Below are 17,987 nucleotides of genomic sequence, written 5' to 3' on the forward strand. Positions count from 1 at the left end.
TGCACGATAATGTCAGATCCTTCCAGTCTGTCCAGAACTGAACTTCATTACATAAAAGTTATTATGAAGAAAACAAAAAACACGTACATGGTACACAATAAGTAAATAACAAAAACTGAAATAATACCAGAAATTCATGCAAACTGCTTCAAAATGTATGTTATCAGAATAGTCAAAGCAGTATGTACACATCTCTAATTTACCAGAAATACAGAAAAGCAGACATCAAGAGCATACCTCTGAATTTAATATTACTTTTCTATTCCCTTTAAAGGTCCTTGTCAAGTATAAGTCTGTGCTTACATAACATGCAATTTCTTGTGAACAAAATATTCTGCAAATTCTGCCTCTTTAACTTTGCATAGTTTATACATACAAATTATAACTTTCCTTGGTGTGATCATTTTCCAGTAATACTTGATAACAAATGAAATTGGACTGCATATATTAATGAGAGTATCTGAACTTTAGGGTAGGCCATTTAATTCTGTTTCAGTTACAAAGTAGAGTTGTGAAAATTCTTAGAACTATATAAAAAGGAAAAAATAAAATAAAATTAGAAATAGAAAGACAGAAAGAAGACTCCCAGTAATGACCAAATGGTTAACATACATAATCACTGGATTTATATTCAGATTCTCCAACAATATCCCGACAAGCCTACCTACTCATCTTTCCCAGTAAACATTTTGGAAATTACCTCCTCTCTATAGGACAAAAAGTACATGTTGCCACATGCAGTGGAAGTAACGGCTAAAGGAAGGATTATAGGTTGCCTTAACTAAAGCATTGATCCAGTCTGTCATCAAAAGCCAAATTTAGATTTCAGCATCTGTGAAATGTGAGAGTTGTCTTTATTAGATCAGGAAGGTTGCCTGCACATGACACTACCAGCCATTATAAATTAACGTGTTTGTCAGAAAGGGGCATCGATTTCCAAAGGCAGTCACCACCTGTCCTTACTAATTTCTCTTTGGAAAAATGGTTTGCTGGATTATTTTTTTTTCTTATGAAACTGTAAATCCCTTGTTAAGTTTCCTACAATAATAATTTTATGGTTTTGCTGTTTGCTCTATTACATGTGTCTTTTCACTATATCTCAAGTATTTACAAGCTTTTGGAGTGGATAAGCTACAACTCTCTACTAGCCCAGTTTGGTTGGGCATGTCAAGTTCACAAATATAAGCAGTTACTCCATCACCAGAAATCACAGTTCCTTTTAGGAAAGAGATCCATATCCCATCGCCTCTACATTCGGTTAAGGAAGGAAGACAAAACTTGCTCAGTGCTTATATTTGAGTGGCAGCAGACACACATTTTATTTTAAATAAAGGCTGAATACTCTTCCTGACAGGAGAGTGTAATTAAAAAGTTATTAAAGGTACCTGAGACAAATAGTGTCAAAGTTCAGTAGATCAAATTATGAGTTCACATGAACATCCCTGAAGTGTATATTAGGACTTGTAAAGTTCTAAAAGAGCAATAAAAATTTTAAACTAGCAATCTGTAAAAATCAGGAGTCTCAGAAATAGTTCCTGCAGGACACTAACACTTTTCTAAATTTACAATAAACCTTATGGTGTTTCTCCTTTATTTTATTCTCTTAGATTTTCCCAAGACTGAAATTAAATCTTCCCTTTTCTCTGCAATTGCATCTTCCTTTTTTCCCCAACATCTCCAATGATAATTTTATTTCTGGTTCCATTTGATTTTCTCTTTCTTTTTCCCCGTACAGATGTTTTATCACCTTAACCAGCAATCTTTTCTGCAGGATTTGTTTCCAATTTAGTTGTAGCAGCTCTGTAAGGCTATGCAAAAGACAGGCTGCCTGTTTACCAAACAAAAGCATTTTTTTTTCAGTCAAAATGAAGATGCAGAATGCACTGCATCCAGAATTTGTACAGACTCCACTTTGATTCCTTCTGTGGCTTTACAGGAGGACAGACAAAGAGAACCAAGAGCACCCTGGCTTGGATAGGAAGTATCTAATTGGTCATTGCCACACAAAACAGCCACATTTTATCAGTAAAAGCTGATAATAAAAGAATATTTGCAAATAGAAGAGAGAACAATGCAAACGCTATCTTAGTCCCTCCAGCTTGTCCCTCCAGCATCATAACAGTGTGCTTTCTATTACTGAAGCATGTCTTCTTTATTAAAGAAATATATTATACCCTGGACAGTGAAAAGAAAGGGAAATGAGGTGGTATTCTGAAATCAAATGTCAGATCTTTCCCTCCTCTAAGTTTGCAGATGATTATAAAAAGCTTAGCTGGAAGCCAATTCTTATACCAGGATATACACCAAAACATTCTTACAGACTTAATACTTGAACTACACACATTTCTATGGTAGATACCTATTTCTATGGTAGCAACAAATACAGTGACCAGAAAGAAATAGTTCTAAACAACAGCTAAAGATACTTATGAATGTTCTCTAGATCACATCTGCATTGCTTAGCAAGCAGCTATAGAACTTGATTCCCAAAATGTCTTTGCTCAAAGGATACTAGTAAAGGACACTTTCTTTACTTTTTTCCTCAGTGTTCTTCACACTTGGAAATAGAAGAAAATCTAAAACAAATACAACACACCTGACTTAACTGTTACCTAAAGTGACTCGAAGCTTTCACTGTTATTTCTTTTTCCTTAGTAATGTGAATTTAATCACAGTAAAGTGTTCTGGATTAATTCTTCATGAGCTCTATTTCTGTCATTCTTCTGCTGAGACATGACAGCATTTCATGGTTAAAAAAATTAATCCTCATTATTATCTCCTGACACACTTTAATTAAAGAAAAAATAGAAGTACACACATGCTATAACTAGAACATTACAGGGTAAAATAACGTAGGAGATTCTCTCAGAAAAATACCTTGTGTGAATTAAATTATTTTCCTAGTTACCTTCACAGAAGTGAGAGAAACGGTTCCCACCTGGAGTTAGTTTAAAGCCACTGACCCAATGCATGTCAATGAGAAATTTCCCTTTACTCTAGGTGAAGAAATTAAAAAACGTCCTTTGATCTCCTTGAATTTTCTGGTCTACATATTCAAAATTAAGCATTGCAGCCCAAATTTCAAACAAAAATTTAGTGGAACAAAAGACAGTTTAGAGATAATTACAAGACACTTGAGGCTTTTAACCATAGGTTGTCTTACATAGTCACAAATTAAATGTTAAGAAATTTACTTTTCAAAAAAGAATGATAAAAAATGTGTGAATATATAAGAAATCCAAAAAAATCAATATCACACACTATTTTTAAGAAACAGCTTCTAACAAAATTTTCAGTTCAGTACATACGTATTATCTTTTTGTATTTAAAACTGATGCATATCACAGGAACAAGATGAAAGACAAAGCACATAGGTTACAATATGTGAGAAATTCTGACTGAACATAAGGATGAAGATGATCTACCCTCTCCATGAGGGTAGTGAAACACCAAGACAGGTAGCCCAGAGAGGTTGTGGAGCTTCCATTCTTGGAAATACTCGAAACTCAGCTTGTCAAGACCCTAGGAAACCTGATGTAATTTGACATGCTGTCAACTGGAGGTGGTTCTGTGGAGGTTTCCTCCAACCTGTGTCATTCTGTGATTTACATATGAACTTGTAGGTATAGCTTATAAAGAAACTGAACACCCACATGCTTTGAAATGTTCGGATGGAATTTTAGGGAGGTATTTCAGAACAGAAGGTTTTAAAAATAAAAGTTCATGAATTCTCATATTTTCTGCCATCTTTCAACTACTGTAGCATAAAAATTACTCCACATCAACAGTCTGATATATATTTTTAATGATATTTTCCATTACATATTCATCCATACTTAATTAATGATAAATTGTTGGGTGGGGATTTTCTTTAAAAAAAAAAAAAGTGAGGTGCCATTTGCTCAAAAATATTTAAGAGGGATTTTCATTTTAGCAAGAAAACTGAAGTTTTTAATTTTGGGTGATTCAAAATTAATAGAAGTGAAAGGCTTGTAAAAAGAGACTCCACACTTGAAATATTATTCAGGGAAGTGATTTCCTGAGCTGTCTTCTGATCCCTTCTGATCAGTTTTCTGATCTCTGAGGAGCCAGCCTTCACCTGACCTTTCACCCTCAATACCCAGTACTTCAGACTGCACATCCTCTCCCTGTTGAGCCATATCCTTCCCTAGAAAAAAACATCATGAAGGTTTGGATGGTTGGTGATGACAATTCCAATAAAACATCTACAGACTACCCTACTGTTCATCCCCTATCAAAGGGGGATATTGTCATCATGCAATTTAGACTGAAAATGTCTCTTCCTGTCTGCAGGGAGCAGCACAGCACAGCCTAACCTCACAGCTTGTAGGCATTGCTGGAGTTGCCACGAATACCTTTGAAGCTGGGGGAGGGATGAATTGCTATCCTACCTAAAGAACAAGTAAGGAAACAGCCCACAGCTTTAGGAGCAGCAGATCCAATGTTACCAGCAATTGTTTCAATGCTGAGAGCAAAATAGAGTTTTTGACAGAAATGCATTTTTAACAATTAGTTCTCATCAGTGTATAAAGGCATAGCATTGAAAGCCAGAGCAGGTAGCCCAGCCAGTGTTGACTTGTGGAAGAGCTCCACCCGCTGCACACAACTCTGTTCTCCTGGCTTCCAAAACTCAGGTTAACCTGAGCTGCCAGAGCTGGAACTGGCATTCAGGACCCTACTTCTCCACTCACCTGACCTTCTCTGCAACTGCCCCAGCTTGAATTAATTTCCTTGATGATATATTGGATGACACCCAGTATTCCCAGTCCTACTTGCTCATGGACAGCAGGGTTAGCACCTCCCTGACTCATCTGCAATACATCACAGTAGGATCATATTTCGCCTAGTACATCTGCAAAAGGGTGGCATATTAGACTGATAAATGAGCACCAGTGCACATCAACATACATCTCCTGCAGTGGTTCTGCAGATTAAAACAACTGAAGATCAAGCAGAGATCTGCATGTTGATTTCAGTTCTGTGATAAACCTAATACCACATCTGACTTTGAACACAGAAGTCAGTTTGCACACTTGCTGTCACACAGCAGCTGGGCTACTCAACAGATCTCTGTGATTCTGGTCCTTGGCCTCTCTGCTACGATTTTTAGTCATGGTTGGTTTACAGGTGGATACCCTGCTACTGCAGAAAAGTGTGGTAGGTCAGCGATACTGCCCCCCTCTGGAAGCAATTGAATTGAAATTAGGTACTATTTGGGATGAGAGACCTTGATATAGCAAACACTAGCCACCTTGGCCATAAAAGTCATTTGCTGTAGCTCGCAGAAACTTCAGTGCTTCATAATGTTCATAGCTCTCATAATGCCTAAAAATGCCTCACAGTGATGTCTTGGCAATATTTGCAGCTGGAAAGGAATCGGCTTTCAATCATATTTTGGCTGACAGTATTGACACAGATTGCTAACCAGAGTGGTAACTAAATCTGACTGAAAGATGTCTGCCTGAAAAAAGAAACCAACATGCCTTGAGCTGTGTTTTACACTTGCGTGTATTCCTTCACTTCTTATGTAAGCAATCCATCTATAATGGCAGATCACTGTCTTGCAAGGGAAAGGTTGCAGTGGAATTGTCTAAAACCAACAGTGTCTTTCTTAACACTTGCAAACACAATCCCAAATGTCTGGGGGGTATCTCAAATACATATTTTGTTACAAGCAGTCAGGCTTAAATCTTGGGCTCATCACTAGAACTGGGTGGTGTAACCATAGTGATTTTCCTTCAGTTGCTAGACTTTGGCTTGCCCTGAGAAGGAAAAGGTTTGGGGAGAGATTTAAACAATTCATGCAATATTGAACTGACACAGACTGCTGAACCTACACTGATGATGTTGCAAAGGAACGAGGATATTTATGACAAACAATCTTTGCATACAGAACTTGAGGAAGTAAGGAATACAGTTAAAAACTGACAAAGATTAAATAATAGAAATGGTTCCTTAAAATAAAAATAAATAAAATAAAATAAAATAAAATAAAATAAAATAAAATAAAATAAAATAAAATAAAATAAAATAAAATAAAATAAATAGAAAGAGAAAGAGAAATCATTGTTCCCACACAGAACACTAATCATAGTGAGCTCTTCCCAAATCTCAGGATGGTGATATAGGACATGATATCAAAAAAAAAAAAAAAAAAAAGTGCTGGGTTGGAATTACGTTTTCTGAGTTGCTCACTGAGACAAGACATAAGTCAGAAGTGTTATGTATGTCTCAAAACTGCAGCAGCTGTCACTGAAGCTGGCAATTTACAGCATTTCTCTAAGCCTATAGAATTTCATTTTACTACAGCCAAAGCCAATTTATTCTCCTATCCTGCCCCCTACACATTCTAAGTAAGATTATATATGTTAAATTAACTGTCAGAGTTTTTGCAGAAGCTACAGAGCTCTTTCTCATCTGATGCTATTTCACTGCTTGGTGCACAGACATCTGTTTACCTATTTTAACAGGTCTGCAATCCAGGAGATATCCATGAGTTAACATTCATACAGCTGTCTTAGAACACGGCTCTTGTGCTACCCAAGAGAGGAGGTCCTCTATAGTCCTGTCTCCAGTAATGACCAGCATCAGATAATATGTGAAAAAATATAAGAAGGGGAATCACCTCCCCATAGCTTTATGGGTCAGACTTGAAATAATAGGGAAGTTATTGTACCCTGAACCATGCTAATTTATATTCCTCTCAAGACTTATTTATGACACATTTTCCTCAGCCTGTTTTAAAGACTGCAAATTAGGTGTCAGATTCACTTCTATCATTAAAAATAGCAAACTGAAAAGCATACTAGGAAAGTAATTGATTTCACTCATTTTAAATTATGAGGAATTAAGGGAGAAGATTTCTCCTTGAAAGCAGTAGTGAGTGCTTGAGTGAGGTTTGCTGCTGGCTTTGTGCTCTAGAGCTCAGAGAGGTAGGGGAAAAGGCAGGACTGTCCTTTTCTAATGGTAACTCAGAATGTTAGAGCAAGTTCATCCAAGTCCCAAAGTCACTACCTGATTTTCTATCCTGCCCCAAAGAAATTGTATGTGGCAAGTGTACTGTAGGACATTTTGGAAAGCCAAGCTAGTAAAAGGAATGAAATACTAGGATGAGACTTAGCAAAGAGAGGCAGAATTGTCCCTAGCTGTTTCCTAAACACCATTCTCCACTCTATTTATTAGCTCTACAATTACTGTTTGTAAAGAGTCAATCTCCAGGAAACAGATGTTCATATTAACCTGCAATACCTAGAGATACTGTAATCAGCTGAAAGCAAGCAGGAAAACATACTATTTAGTAGTTTAGTAAATTTATTACTGTACTCTAACAGGTACCAAAGCCATTTGTGCTATAAATAAATGACAAACTAACCAAAAAAAAAAAAATCCATCTGGAAAGTCCTGCAACTAGCTACTGTGTTTATCTCTAAGCCTTTCAGCAAACACTGATGTAAATCCATTAATTCTCCAATCAAGCTTTATGTGATCTTGTAAGGCAAATAAGAGGTGATATATATGGAAAAGGTTCACTCCACTAAGGCTATATCTGACTGCACCTGTAACCCTAACAGAAGCCATTTGCCATGTTCCTTCATAGCTTTTGTTACTGTATGACAGGGTGCTGTGTCCTATTTTGTGATGGAGCATTAGTTACCTAGCCACCTGAAAAGGCCCTTATCTCCATCTAGAAGTCACCATGGATGGCCATTTTATTCCAGTGAAGAATCAGAAATTGGAGAGTTGCCACCAGAACCACAAGGAAGAACCTCCCCACCGTCTCCATCACTGCTCACGTCATGAACAGCGTCATAACTTGGTCACCATCTCAGCCATACAGCAAAATTGACAAAGAGCTTGTTTCCTGTCCTAGCTTCACTTTCTTACCAGCATCTCCTTATTGCCACAGATCAGCTTTACAGATGCAAAAGAAGAGCTACACCTCTCCCATATTTTGCTTCTCTGCCAGGATGTTTTGCCATTGGTTTTCCATTTATGTCCACAAATAGCCCATTTGTCTTCAGAAAAGTCAAGTCTTATGAACCTCCACATTTCATATGCCTCTGACTCCAATGCTTTTCATCAGCCCCGTAATAACTTAAGCAAATCCTACCAAACGCTGCAGTTGCGAGAATGTTACATTTTAGCTTTAAACAACAGTGGCACAGACCTACTCTTCACATAGCTTGGCCAGCTGCATGAAGAACATTTCTGGCTGAATATAAATGGGTTTTAACAGAAAATGCATCTTTCTACTCAGTGGAGGCATTAAGCAAAGGAAACAGAAAAATAGTCATATTTGTAGAAGAAGGAATAAAACAGACACAATTTGAAGTTCTTGTTTCACTCCTGAAAACACACTGAATTTCCATTCCTCTATGGGATGGAAATTGTCTAATTTGCAAAGCAGTAAAAACTTACCAGGAGCAAGCAGCTGTTTGCTTGTTTTTAAATGAAAGAAATTCATGAGGGCTTTTAGTTGACATGGCGAAGGCACTGCAATGACTCCAGAATTAAAAACCCCAGAAGTAAACATTGCCTGGCCAACAAACCACGGATTTAGGAACCCTCAGCGCTCAGCAGACTCTCTGGGCTGTATCATGTCAATAACAATAAATTAAGGACAGACCAAATCTGCATCTTATGTGTCAGTGATCAACACATATGGGTCACCATGGGTTTTATCTTAACCTTTCATGCCACAACACTTCTGTCTGTAAAAAGCTCTAAAGGGAGTAAAGCTGTGTGCAAAAACACTGCTATATGTACTGCTGCTGCCATGTCAGGATGGACCAAGAAAACTAATATTTCTGTAGAATAATAATAATTATTATTATTATAGTAATAATAATGTCTCTCAGAAAAGTTTCCAGTCTGCCCTTTTCAAAATCACCATGCAGGATAAGCTTCAGAGCAAAGCCTCAACATTCAGCAACCATCTCTAGCAAGTAAGGAAAAGCTGAAGGTCCTGCCTGTCTTTTCTTTGACTTTGGTTCAGATATCAATTTTTCTTTAACTTATTTTTTTAAAATACACACAAGATTTTTTTCTGATGATAATGAAGAAACAAATGCCAGATGATACTGACCAGTTTAACAAACAAACGTAACCAATGCAAGATAACAGATAGGTCACCAGATGCCAGGTCTCAGACTTTGGGTGCCACAATCATTCAGCAAGTGTCAGCACAGCCCTGGCAGTAGATCACAGAATCACAGAATTGCCTAGGTTGGAAGAGACCTCAAGATCATCGCGTCCAACCTCTGACCTAACACTAACAAGTCCTCCACTAAACCATATCGCTAAGTTCAACATCTAAACGTCTTTTAAAAACCTCCAGGGATGGTGACTCCACCACTTCCCTGGGCAGCCTATTCCAATGCCTCACAACCCTCACAGTAAAGCAGTTCTTCCTAATATCCAACCTAAAACTCCCCTGGTGCAACTTTAGCCTGTTTCCCCTCATCCTGTCACCAGATACATGGGAGAACAGACCAACCCCCGCCTCTCTACAGCCTCCTTTAATGTACTTATAAACAGCGATAAGGTCACCCCTGAGCCTCCTCTTCTTCAGGCTGAACAAGCCCAGCTCCCTCAGCCGCTCCTTGTAGGACTTGTTCTCCAGACCCCTCACCAACTTCATCGTTGTTCTCTGGACTCTTTTGAGCACCTCGATGTCCTTCTTGTAGTGAGGGGCCCAAAACTGAACACAGTACTCGAGGTGTGGCCTCACCAGAGCCGAGTACAGGGGGACAATCGCTTCCCTAGACCTGCTGGCCACACTGCTTCTTATACAAGCCAGGATGCCGTTGGCCTTCTTGGCCACCTGAGCACACTGCTGGCTCATCTTCAGCCGACTGCCCACCATCACTCCCAGGTCCTTCTCTGCCTGGCAGCTCTCCAACCACTCATCTCCCAGCCTGTAGCTCTGCTTGGGGTTATTGCACCCCAGGTGCAGGACCCGGCACTTGGCCTTGTTGAACTTCATGCAGTTGACCTCAGCCCATCGGTGCAGCCTATCCAGATCCTCCTGCAGAGCCTTCCTACCCTCGAGCAGATCGACACACGCACCTAACTTGGTGTCATCTGCAAACTTACTGAGGGTGCACTCAATGCCCTCATCCAGATCATTGATGAAGATATTAAAGAGGACCGGCCCCAGCACCGAGCCCTGGGGGACGCCACTAGTGACTGGCATCCAAATGGACTTGACTCCATTTACCACGACTCTTTGGGCCCGGCTATCCAGCCAGTTTCTAACCCAACAAAGCGTGCGCCAGTCCAAGCCAAGAGCAGCCAGTTTCTTGAGGAGAATGCTGTGGGAGACGGTGTCAAATGCCTTGCTGAAGTCAAGGTAGACCACATCCACAGCCTTTCCCTCGTCCACCCAGCACGTCACTTTGTCATAGAAGGAGATCAGGTTCGTCAAGCAGGATCTGCCTTCCATAAACCCATGCTGACTGGGCCTGATCGCCTGCTTGCCCTGCAAGTGCCGCATGATGACTCTCAAGAGGATCTGCTCCATGAGCTTCCCTGGTACTGAGGTCAAACTGACAGGCCTGTAGTTTCCTGGGTCTGCCCTCCGGCCCTTCTTGTAGATGGGCATCAGATCTGAGCTTCTTCCGTCACTCTGGCCTGGACACTGTAGAAGGCTTTACAGAGCTAACATGACTGGCCTCTGACGTATCTCCAAGCATGGCCCCAAACTGCAGACTTGTCCTGGTTACTCCTGGTCTCCTATGACTAACAAACAAAAACTTCAATGATATTTGCCTTCAGCTGAGAACAGTAAGCATGCTCTAAAAACTTTCACAAGTCCCTATATATTCCTTGCCTCTTTTTTGAGGCTTTAAAACTGCTCTAGGCTATAGCTTCATGGCCGCTCTGAGCTGCTTTGCGTTCCCCCTTCACTGCAAGCTGCCTTTTCCTGCCTTATCATTAGTATTTGGGTAGCCCTCGTGGTGGTAGGATCAAGGAACTTATTTACATTTAAAAAAAAAAATCAACTAACAAACAAAAAACCATAGTATTGACAAGGTTCATTTTTAAACTGGAAAAAACTTCCTTTTCAAACTGGAACAATTTTCCCTGCTTTCTAACTATCTATTCCAATGTGTGCTAACTCACAGGAAAGGATGAGAATAGTGGTCATCTTGGACTTGAGTGAAGTGAAACCCTTCTGAGGCTTCATTATCAGAGAGAGATTTTTCACCTTAAGCTGATTAAGCTGATTCTTTAATTAAAGAAAATGGATTTTTGGTCTTGCTTTATCTTTAATCTTGCTTGCAAGAAAACACTTTCCTAGGTTTTTGGTATATTGATGCCAACTTTCTGCATGAAGCTACTCAGTCTTCCAAATAATTACCTTTCATATGTACTCCCTAGTTACTCATTTTTCAGAAAAGAGACACTGTGCTTCCATATCCTAGTCAGTATTCAGGGGTACTCACATGCCTTGAAACTGACTGATGAGTTATTATTGGTCTTGCTTGTTTTTCTCTCTCCTGAAATGCCTACGCATACTATAAAATGTTTTGAAAAGTGGATTCCTATGAAGCTGGCAATGACACTGGATTTGTAGGGTTTTAATCAGATTAATCACATTAAATTGGCCAACTCAATTAGTTATCCAATTGGTTATGCTATTAGTAAGATAAAAATAAAGCAAGGTCCTTTATTAACACTCTAAAAATATCCTGGATTCTGTTCTGAGGATTTAGTGTTGATGCATTCATCTAACGGCAAACTGAGTCCCTGCAAAAGCCAAAAGCAAGTTTTCCACAGAAAATTTGCATCAGTGTTATAAACTCATGAACTACGATGTTAGATCATCATGTAAGTAGCTTAACATTTGAATTATTCAGCTCATGAGAAATCACAGGGGGAAGATTTTTTCTCAAGCTGCCTTTTGTAGAAACATCCTGGATGCAAGCCTTCACAGAACGCTTGGTTTGCAGTGACCACAAGATGACAGATTCAGGATCTGGAGGACAGCTGGAAAAGTGAGCAGCAGAGTTAAAACTCTGGACTTCGGGACAGTAAAATTTGGCTTGTATGAGTAATTGCTAGGTAAAATTCCCCAGCAAGCTGTCATAAAGTGAAAAGGATTTTTAAAGAAAAAAAAAATCTGAAATCCAAAAACAATCCATCCTGTCATGCACGGAGACCAGGAATTTCAGCAGAAGGCCTATTTGCCTAGGACAGATACTTCTTGATGTACTGTAACACAGAAGGGAGCATACGAGAGGTGGAAGCAAGGCAACAAAACTGGCAAGAAAAGCAACAATAAAGTTTTTGTGGATGAACAGGCTACGTGGATTTGGATGAACAGCAAGGAGGGGGAGTTTTGCTTGATGTGAGAGAGCAGAGCTTTATGTGCAGAGAACAGCTGCATGTAGTTTTGCCTTGGCATGGATCAGACATCAGTCAAGACTGTGTGAATCAAGATTAACAGGCAGACACACATGGGTGTTGTTGTAGTTAGTATCTTCTATAGACTTCCTGATCAGAAGGATGATGAGGAGGTCTTCTTCCAAAAGCTGGAAGAAGCCTTGTGTTCACAGGCCCTGGTCCTCATGAAAGACTTTAACCACCCTGATACTTGCTAAAATGATGATACTGCAGGGCTCAGGTGCTCCAGAAAATTTCTTAAATTCATTGACAACAGCTTCCTGGCACTAGTAATTAAGAAGCCAACAGGGGAAGGTGTTTTGCTGGACCTGATAGTTACAAACAAGAAAGAACTGGTCCAAGATATGAAAGTCAGAGGCAGTCTTAAATGTAAAGACCGTGAGATGGTGGAGTTCAGGATCCCAAGATAAGGTAACAGGACAAAAACCAGGACCCAGACCTGGATTTCAGGGGGACAGACTTCAACCTCTTTAAAGATCTGCTTGGAAGAATCCCATAGGATATGGCTCTGGAGTAAAGAGTGGTCTAGGAGAGCTGGCTGATATCCAAAGATCAGCTTCTCCAAGTTCAAGAAAGATCCATCCTGACAAGCAGAAATTCAAGAAAAAGCAGCAGGAGATCAGCATGGATGATCATTTCTAATGAATTCAACATAAAAGGAAAAGCACCAGAGGTAGAAGCAAGGGCAGGTGACCCAAGAGAAGTACAGAGTTGCTGTTCTGTCTTGCAGGCATAGGGTTGGAAAAGTCAAGGCTGACCTGGAGTTGAATCTGGCAAGGGATGTGAATGGTAACAAAAGATGATTCTACAAGTACATAAATAGAAAAAGAAAGATCAGGGAAAACATGGGCACATTGTTCTCTTGTGGGGTCATGTTCTCTTCAACTTTCTGTCCAGTGCTAATGAAATCAGTACGCAATGTATTATGGCTTACACAGTAGTGTATAAAATAAAATTCAGCAAACAACTTCCATCTGCTCCCAGGCTAACAATAAGCTCAGCTTTGCCTGCAGCACTGTTCACTGACACCATGAGGAATTCTGAGTTCTGATTGCTGTGGCATCCTCCATAGACTTGCAGTACACTTCCTAATAGGCTCATAGTTCACGCCTGCTGAGCTAACTGGAAATTACAAGAAAAACATCATGTGCTTCGGAAACAACTGTTGTCATCAAAAAGGGCTCCTTTCCAATTCTCTTTCTTATTGGTACCAAGGGAAGTGGTGTTTGTTTAATTCTACACTTTTCTGCAATGTTTTCACTTTACTGAAACTTGCATCTTTCCAGCAACATTTTCTTAGTTTGTTTTATTCCTCATAGCACATATCAAGTGGTAGACCCTCAGAGCTGATCTATGCCCACCTCTTTAAGAGTCATCCTTCCAGTCACTAAGGAGCCACCTTCAAGATGTTCAACATTAGAACCTCAGAGGTACTGTTTCCTACCAAATACCCATCCTCACTCCTGTGTATTCATGCTTTCAGTCCAAGCTGGCTGAAATATGAAATATTTTGGAACGTGAATTAAAGCTTGAAATTTCTTTACCTTGGAGTGCTTGTTCTGCAGAGAGGATGAAGACAACACTACTTGGGCAAAATATCACAGTCCTCAAATATCACTCCACTGTTCCCTTTCATACCTGCATATGAACAGAGACAAGGTTCTTCATCCAGAGGGTGGTCAGGCACTGGGACAGGGTCCCAAGGGAAGTGGTAATGGCACCAAGCCTGACAGAGTTCAAGAAGCATTTGGACAGTGCTCTCAGATGTATGGTATGATTTTGGGGTGCTCCTGCGTGGAGCCAGGAGTTGGACTCACTGATCCTAGTGAGACCATTCCAGCTCAGGATATTCTATGATTCTGTGATCTGTTTTCTTCCCATACAACAAGCAGCATGTTCAGGCCTCCCAAGCTAGCAAAGCTCAAATAAGAGAGCAAAAGCAGAGGGTAATTAAATGGGAAACCAATCCCAAGTACAGAAGTATTAACTCTTCTTCACATAACACAGAGCAGAAAAGAGAAGATTTTAAGAGGGAGAATTTAGCCCCCTCTAAGTTAAATAATGGCAGATCAATGAAGCACAACTATCATAACAGCCCATTTAAATCTCAGAAGCAGTAATAAATACATGCACCAAAACACTGGAAAAAAAATGCAACAAAATAGATGGTTTTATTTCAAGAACTGATAGATATTTTGCCATTTGCTTTCCTTTTTTCAGCAATGATTGAAGACATTGGACATGATTCTAATCCCATTGTATTTAAGGGGACTTCTGCCGTTGACTGCAAAGAGTAATATTGGATCCCAATACAGTAATGATAAGTGCCTTCATTTACAACATGCTACACTTATAATGAGTCTAATCTTGTTCCTGGCTGTGCTTTGAACAATAAAGGGAATCATCATTACAGCTATGCGGACTCCTGCCAGATCTCTGCTTCTTTCTGTAAGAAACAACTGTGATGCTACATACTTAATTTAATTGTGAGGTTATAAATGCCAACAAGGTTTATGACACACTTCTCTGGAGAATTACCAGCACTTCTGAAAAAGTGCAGGGCACTTCACTATCAACTAGAGCTACCAAATGGATCAAACAAAATAATAATACCTTACACAACTTTTTATCCTACAGAAATCTTGCATCTTCAAGCGATTTAAATTTTCTGACAGAAAATGTGATTTCTGCAAAAGTGAAGCTTGCTTTGAGAAAATTCTAATCCTGTTAAAAAATATAAAAAATAGTTTATCTCAACAAAAGAATTTTTTTTTTCTGTCATCTTGTAGATGTCCTGTAGACAGTGGAGCTTCCTATCTTGTTTCCCTGACAGAAGTCTAGTTCACAAGAACCATATCCCCCTGTGAAACAAGATAGCGCATTGAATAATTTGAGTACATACTTCCAAACTCCTTCCCCCTCCTCCCACTACCTTGGGCTGAAGAGGGGAATGAGACAACATATGCTGCATCAATCTTCACTTAAAAACAAAGCCAGAAGGAGCACTAACCTATGCCCTTAGAAAAAAAAAGGCAAATACAATCAATGACTACAACTCACTGACCTTGCTCGGCTGGACTGCAGGCTTAATAAAAACATGTAGCTTCCCTGATGTTTTTAGAGAACAGAATAAGTAGAACATGAATAATGTTCTAAAATAAATAAAGATTTTGCTCCATAATTTGGGCAAAAATGTTTTCCACTAATTTTTGTGCCCTGTATGCAATTGAGCACAAAGTATGTATTAGTAATTACACACAATTTACATTCCTTTGTCTTAAAATAGCTCTTTTGTAGGTTGAGGGCATGAATATTCCCTAGGTTTCCAAGATTCCAAGATGGACCAGAGGACAACTAACTGTTACTGAACAAACACACCTTCCTCTGATGCACTAGCATACAATGTATGAATGAACATGCCTTTTCCAATTTGCAAGTACAGCACTTACAGTCTTAAGCTCTACCTTTCCCTTCTCTGTATCCAGGAAACATGGAAGGTAATCTTCCCTAATTAATCATAACTTGCAATCACTGCAGGATTTATGTACATTGGTATTCTACATTTCTGGCCTTTTTTCAGTCAATATTAGTATCCTGATCATCACTCCATATTTAATTTTAAATTGCAATTTCAGTTATGTTTGTCTTGATTAAGTTATACTGTATTTGAATTGCATTGCATCTCATTTTCTGTAGTGCTGCCACATACTTGATTATTGGATGCTTCTCAAGGATATGATTTAAATTTCAGTTTGTTTGGGTATACAGTGTGTATTCCACCAATATCAATGTACACTGTTACCTATGAAAAGTATGTAACATTGATGTGATGTGTAACATTCTCGTATTTGTTTTACTGCACAGTGACCTCATGAGCAAATTCACCTGGAGTTCTAACCTTTGACATTGAATTAAGCTAGAACAGTTATGGATTCACAGAATATCCTTCCATTTACTATTTTCTGCTAAGAATTATACTCGTAGTGTTAATTTTTTTTTATCTGGTAAGAATTTTGGGATGTGTTTTGATATTCACTATTTAAACATATAAAACAGTAATGGAACTTAGACTGAGACAACCTTGGGAAGAGGGAAAACATTTTAGATCATACTGCTGAACATTGCAAGTTAAAAGATCCCCTCTATTTTCTTCTTAAAACATGCATGCCTGCAATCTGTTAAATATAGTAGACATTTATACTGGTCTTTTATTCTACTGGAGTCTGTAAATTAGCAAATAAGCAGGGTGAGACCAGCATGTCCCTCAGGAAGTTAGATTATAGTACAGCAACATATTTCACATGTTATGCTGTGCTGAACTAGTAAACCACACAGTGAAAATTACCAACAAGTAGAAATTACCCAGCCATTTTAATGCATCTCTGCTGGTTTTAGAGATGCAGAGGTTTATTGGGAAACTAAAAACCCATTACTGCCCTTACATCATCGATACACATTGCACAATGAAATTATTCAAATATATAGTGAACAAAGTAATAGAAATTAAAAAAAAAAAAAAAAAAAAAAAAGGAATTAGCATTGTGTGAAAGATCTTCAGTATATTATTTACTGGAACTACAAATTGCTTTTTTTTAACCTCAAGTACAAGAGGCATGAGTAGTCCATTCATTTTCTCTCATACAAGAAATTTATATTACCTGGGTAAAGAGTGAAGTTTGGTGCCAATGTTTATTTATGGGCCTAATTAAATTCAGATTAAGAAATAAATTTGCCATTTAGAGGAAAATATGTTAGTTTCTCTTATTCACATTTTCACAGAATCTCTCTCTTACCCAAGACTAACATGTAAGCATGTGTCTTAACCTAGTACACCTTATTAAAATGCCTCTCACAAGCCAACCTAATGAGAAATTTCTCCTGTTACTACTGGTATTATGTTATGGAAATTAGCTCAGCAACCCATTCACTTGAAGTCTACTAATATTTTAATTTTAAAATGAATTCAACAGTGAAAACAAGAAAAACTTTTTTATTGAGATATTTCTAATTATGTTGAGCATCTTTAGAAATAGGAGAGACAAAGTTCTGTTTTCACAGCTATTTCATTCCACTTTGGAGCTACAGGAAGGTTTCTTATCTTTCACTGCCCTACATGGAGCCATTTCAACCCACCAAATTAACTCCTAGTTTAGTCCAGACTTGATAGTTGGTTTTAGTGCAAAACTGACCTGAGCTCATAATCCTGTAAGTTTTGAATGAAGCTCAGCTGAAATTTGAGAAGCTTTTCTTAATCTTCCAAAGCAGACAAAGGGTAATGTAAGATAGTATTTCCAACTCGGTTACAGGGTAGCATATGTAATTTACTCCATGTAATCCAACCAGAAAAGTAATTACACACTCCAAACTCAGCAAGACCCCATCTAGGTGATGCCTCCTGTCACTCATTACATCCCACATCTGAAATCAGTTTAGCTAAAATCAACACTTGTTTATCGATATTGCATAAACGTACCCATACTCATATGACATCTTGTGTTCTTGCTCTGAGAAGTTTTAAACCCCAAAAGGGAGGTGCCAGAGCCATCCTGAGGTCCAGC

The 17,987-nt window shown here is 38.8% G+C and overlaps 1 protein-coding gene and 1 long non-coding RNA gene across 5 annotated transcripts in view; one reads left to right on the plus strand and one right to left on the minus strand.

The window, feature by feature from the left end:
* GABRB1 (gamma-aminobutyric acid type A receptor subunit beta1) overlaps nucleotides 1-17,987 on the plus strand; it is a 128,038-nt gene that overhangs the window by 44,674 nt on the left and 65,377 nt on the right. The gene's annotated exons all lie outside the window — the stretch shown is intronic.
* LOC137855760 (uncharacterized) overlaps nucleotides 1-17,987 on the minus strand; it is a 46,075-nt gene that overhangs the window by 13,210 nt on the left and 14,878 nt on the right. For both annotated transcript variants that reach the window (XR_011095923.1, XR_011095922.1), the window contains exon 2: nucleotides 15,188-15,290. This is a non-coding gene — a long non-coding RNA (uncharacterized lncRNA). The remainder of the gene's footprint in view (nucleotides 1-15,187; nucleotides 15,291-17,987) is intronic.

The sequence above is a fragment of the Anas acuta genome, chromosome 4 (genome assembly GCF_963932015.1).
Source record: "Anas acuta chromosome 4, bAnaAcu1.1, whole genome shotgun sequence".
Taxonomy (NCBI): Eukaryota; Metazoa; Chordata; class Aves; order Anseriformes; family Anatidae; genus Anas; species Anas acuta.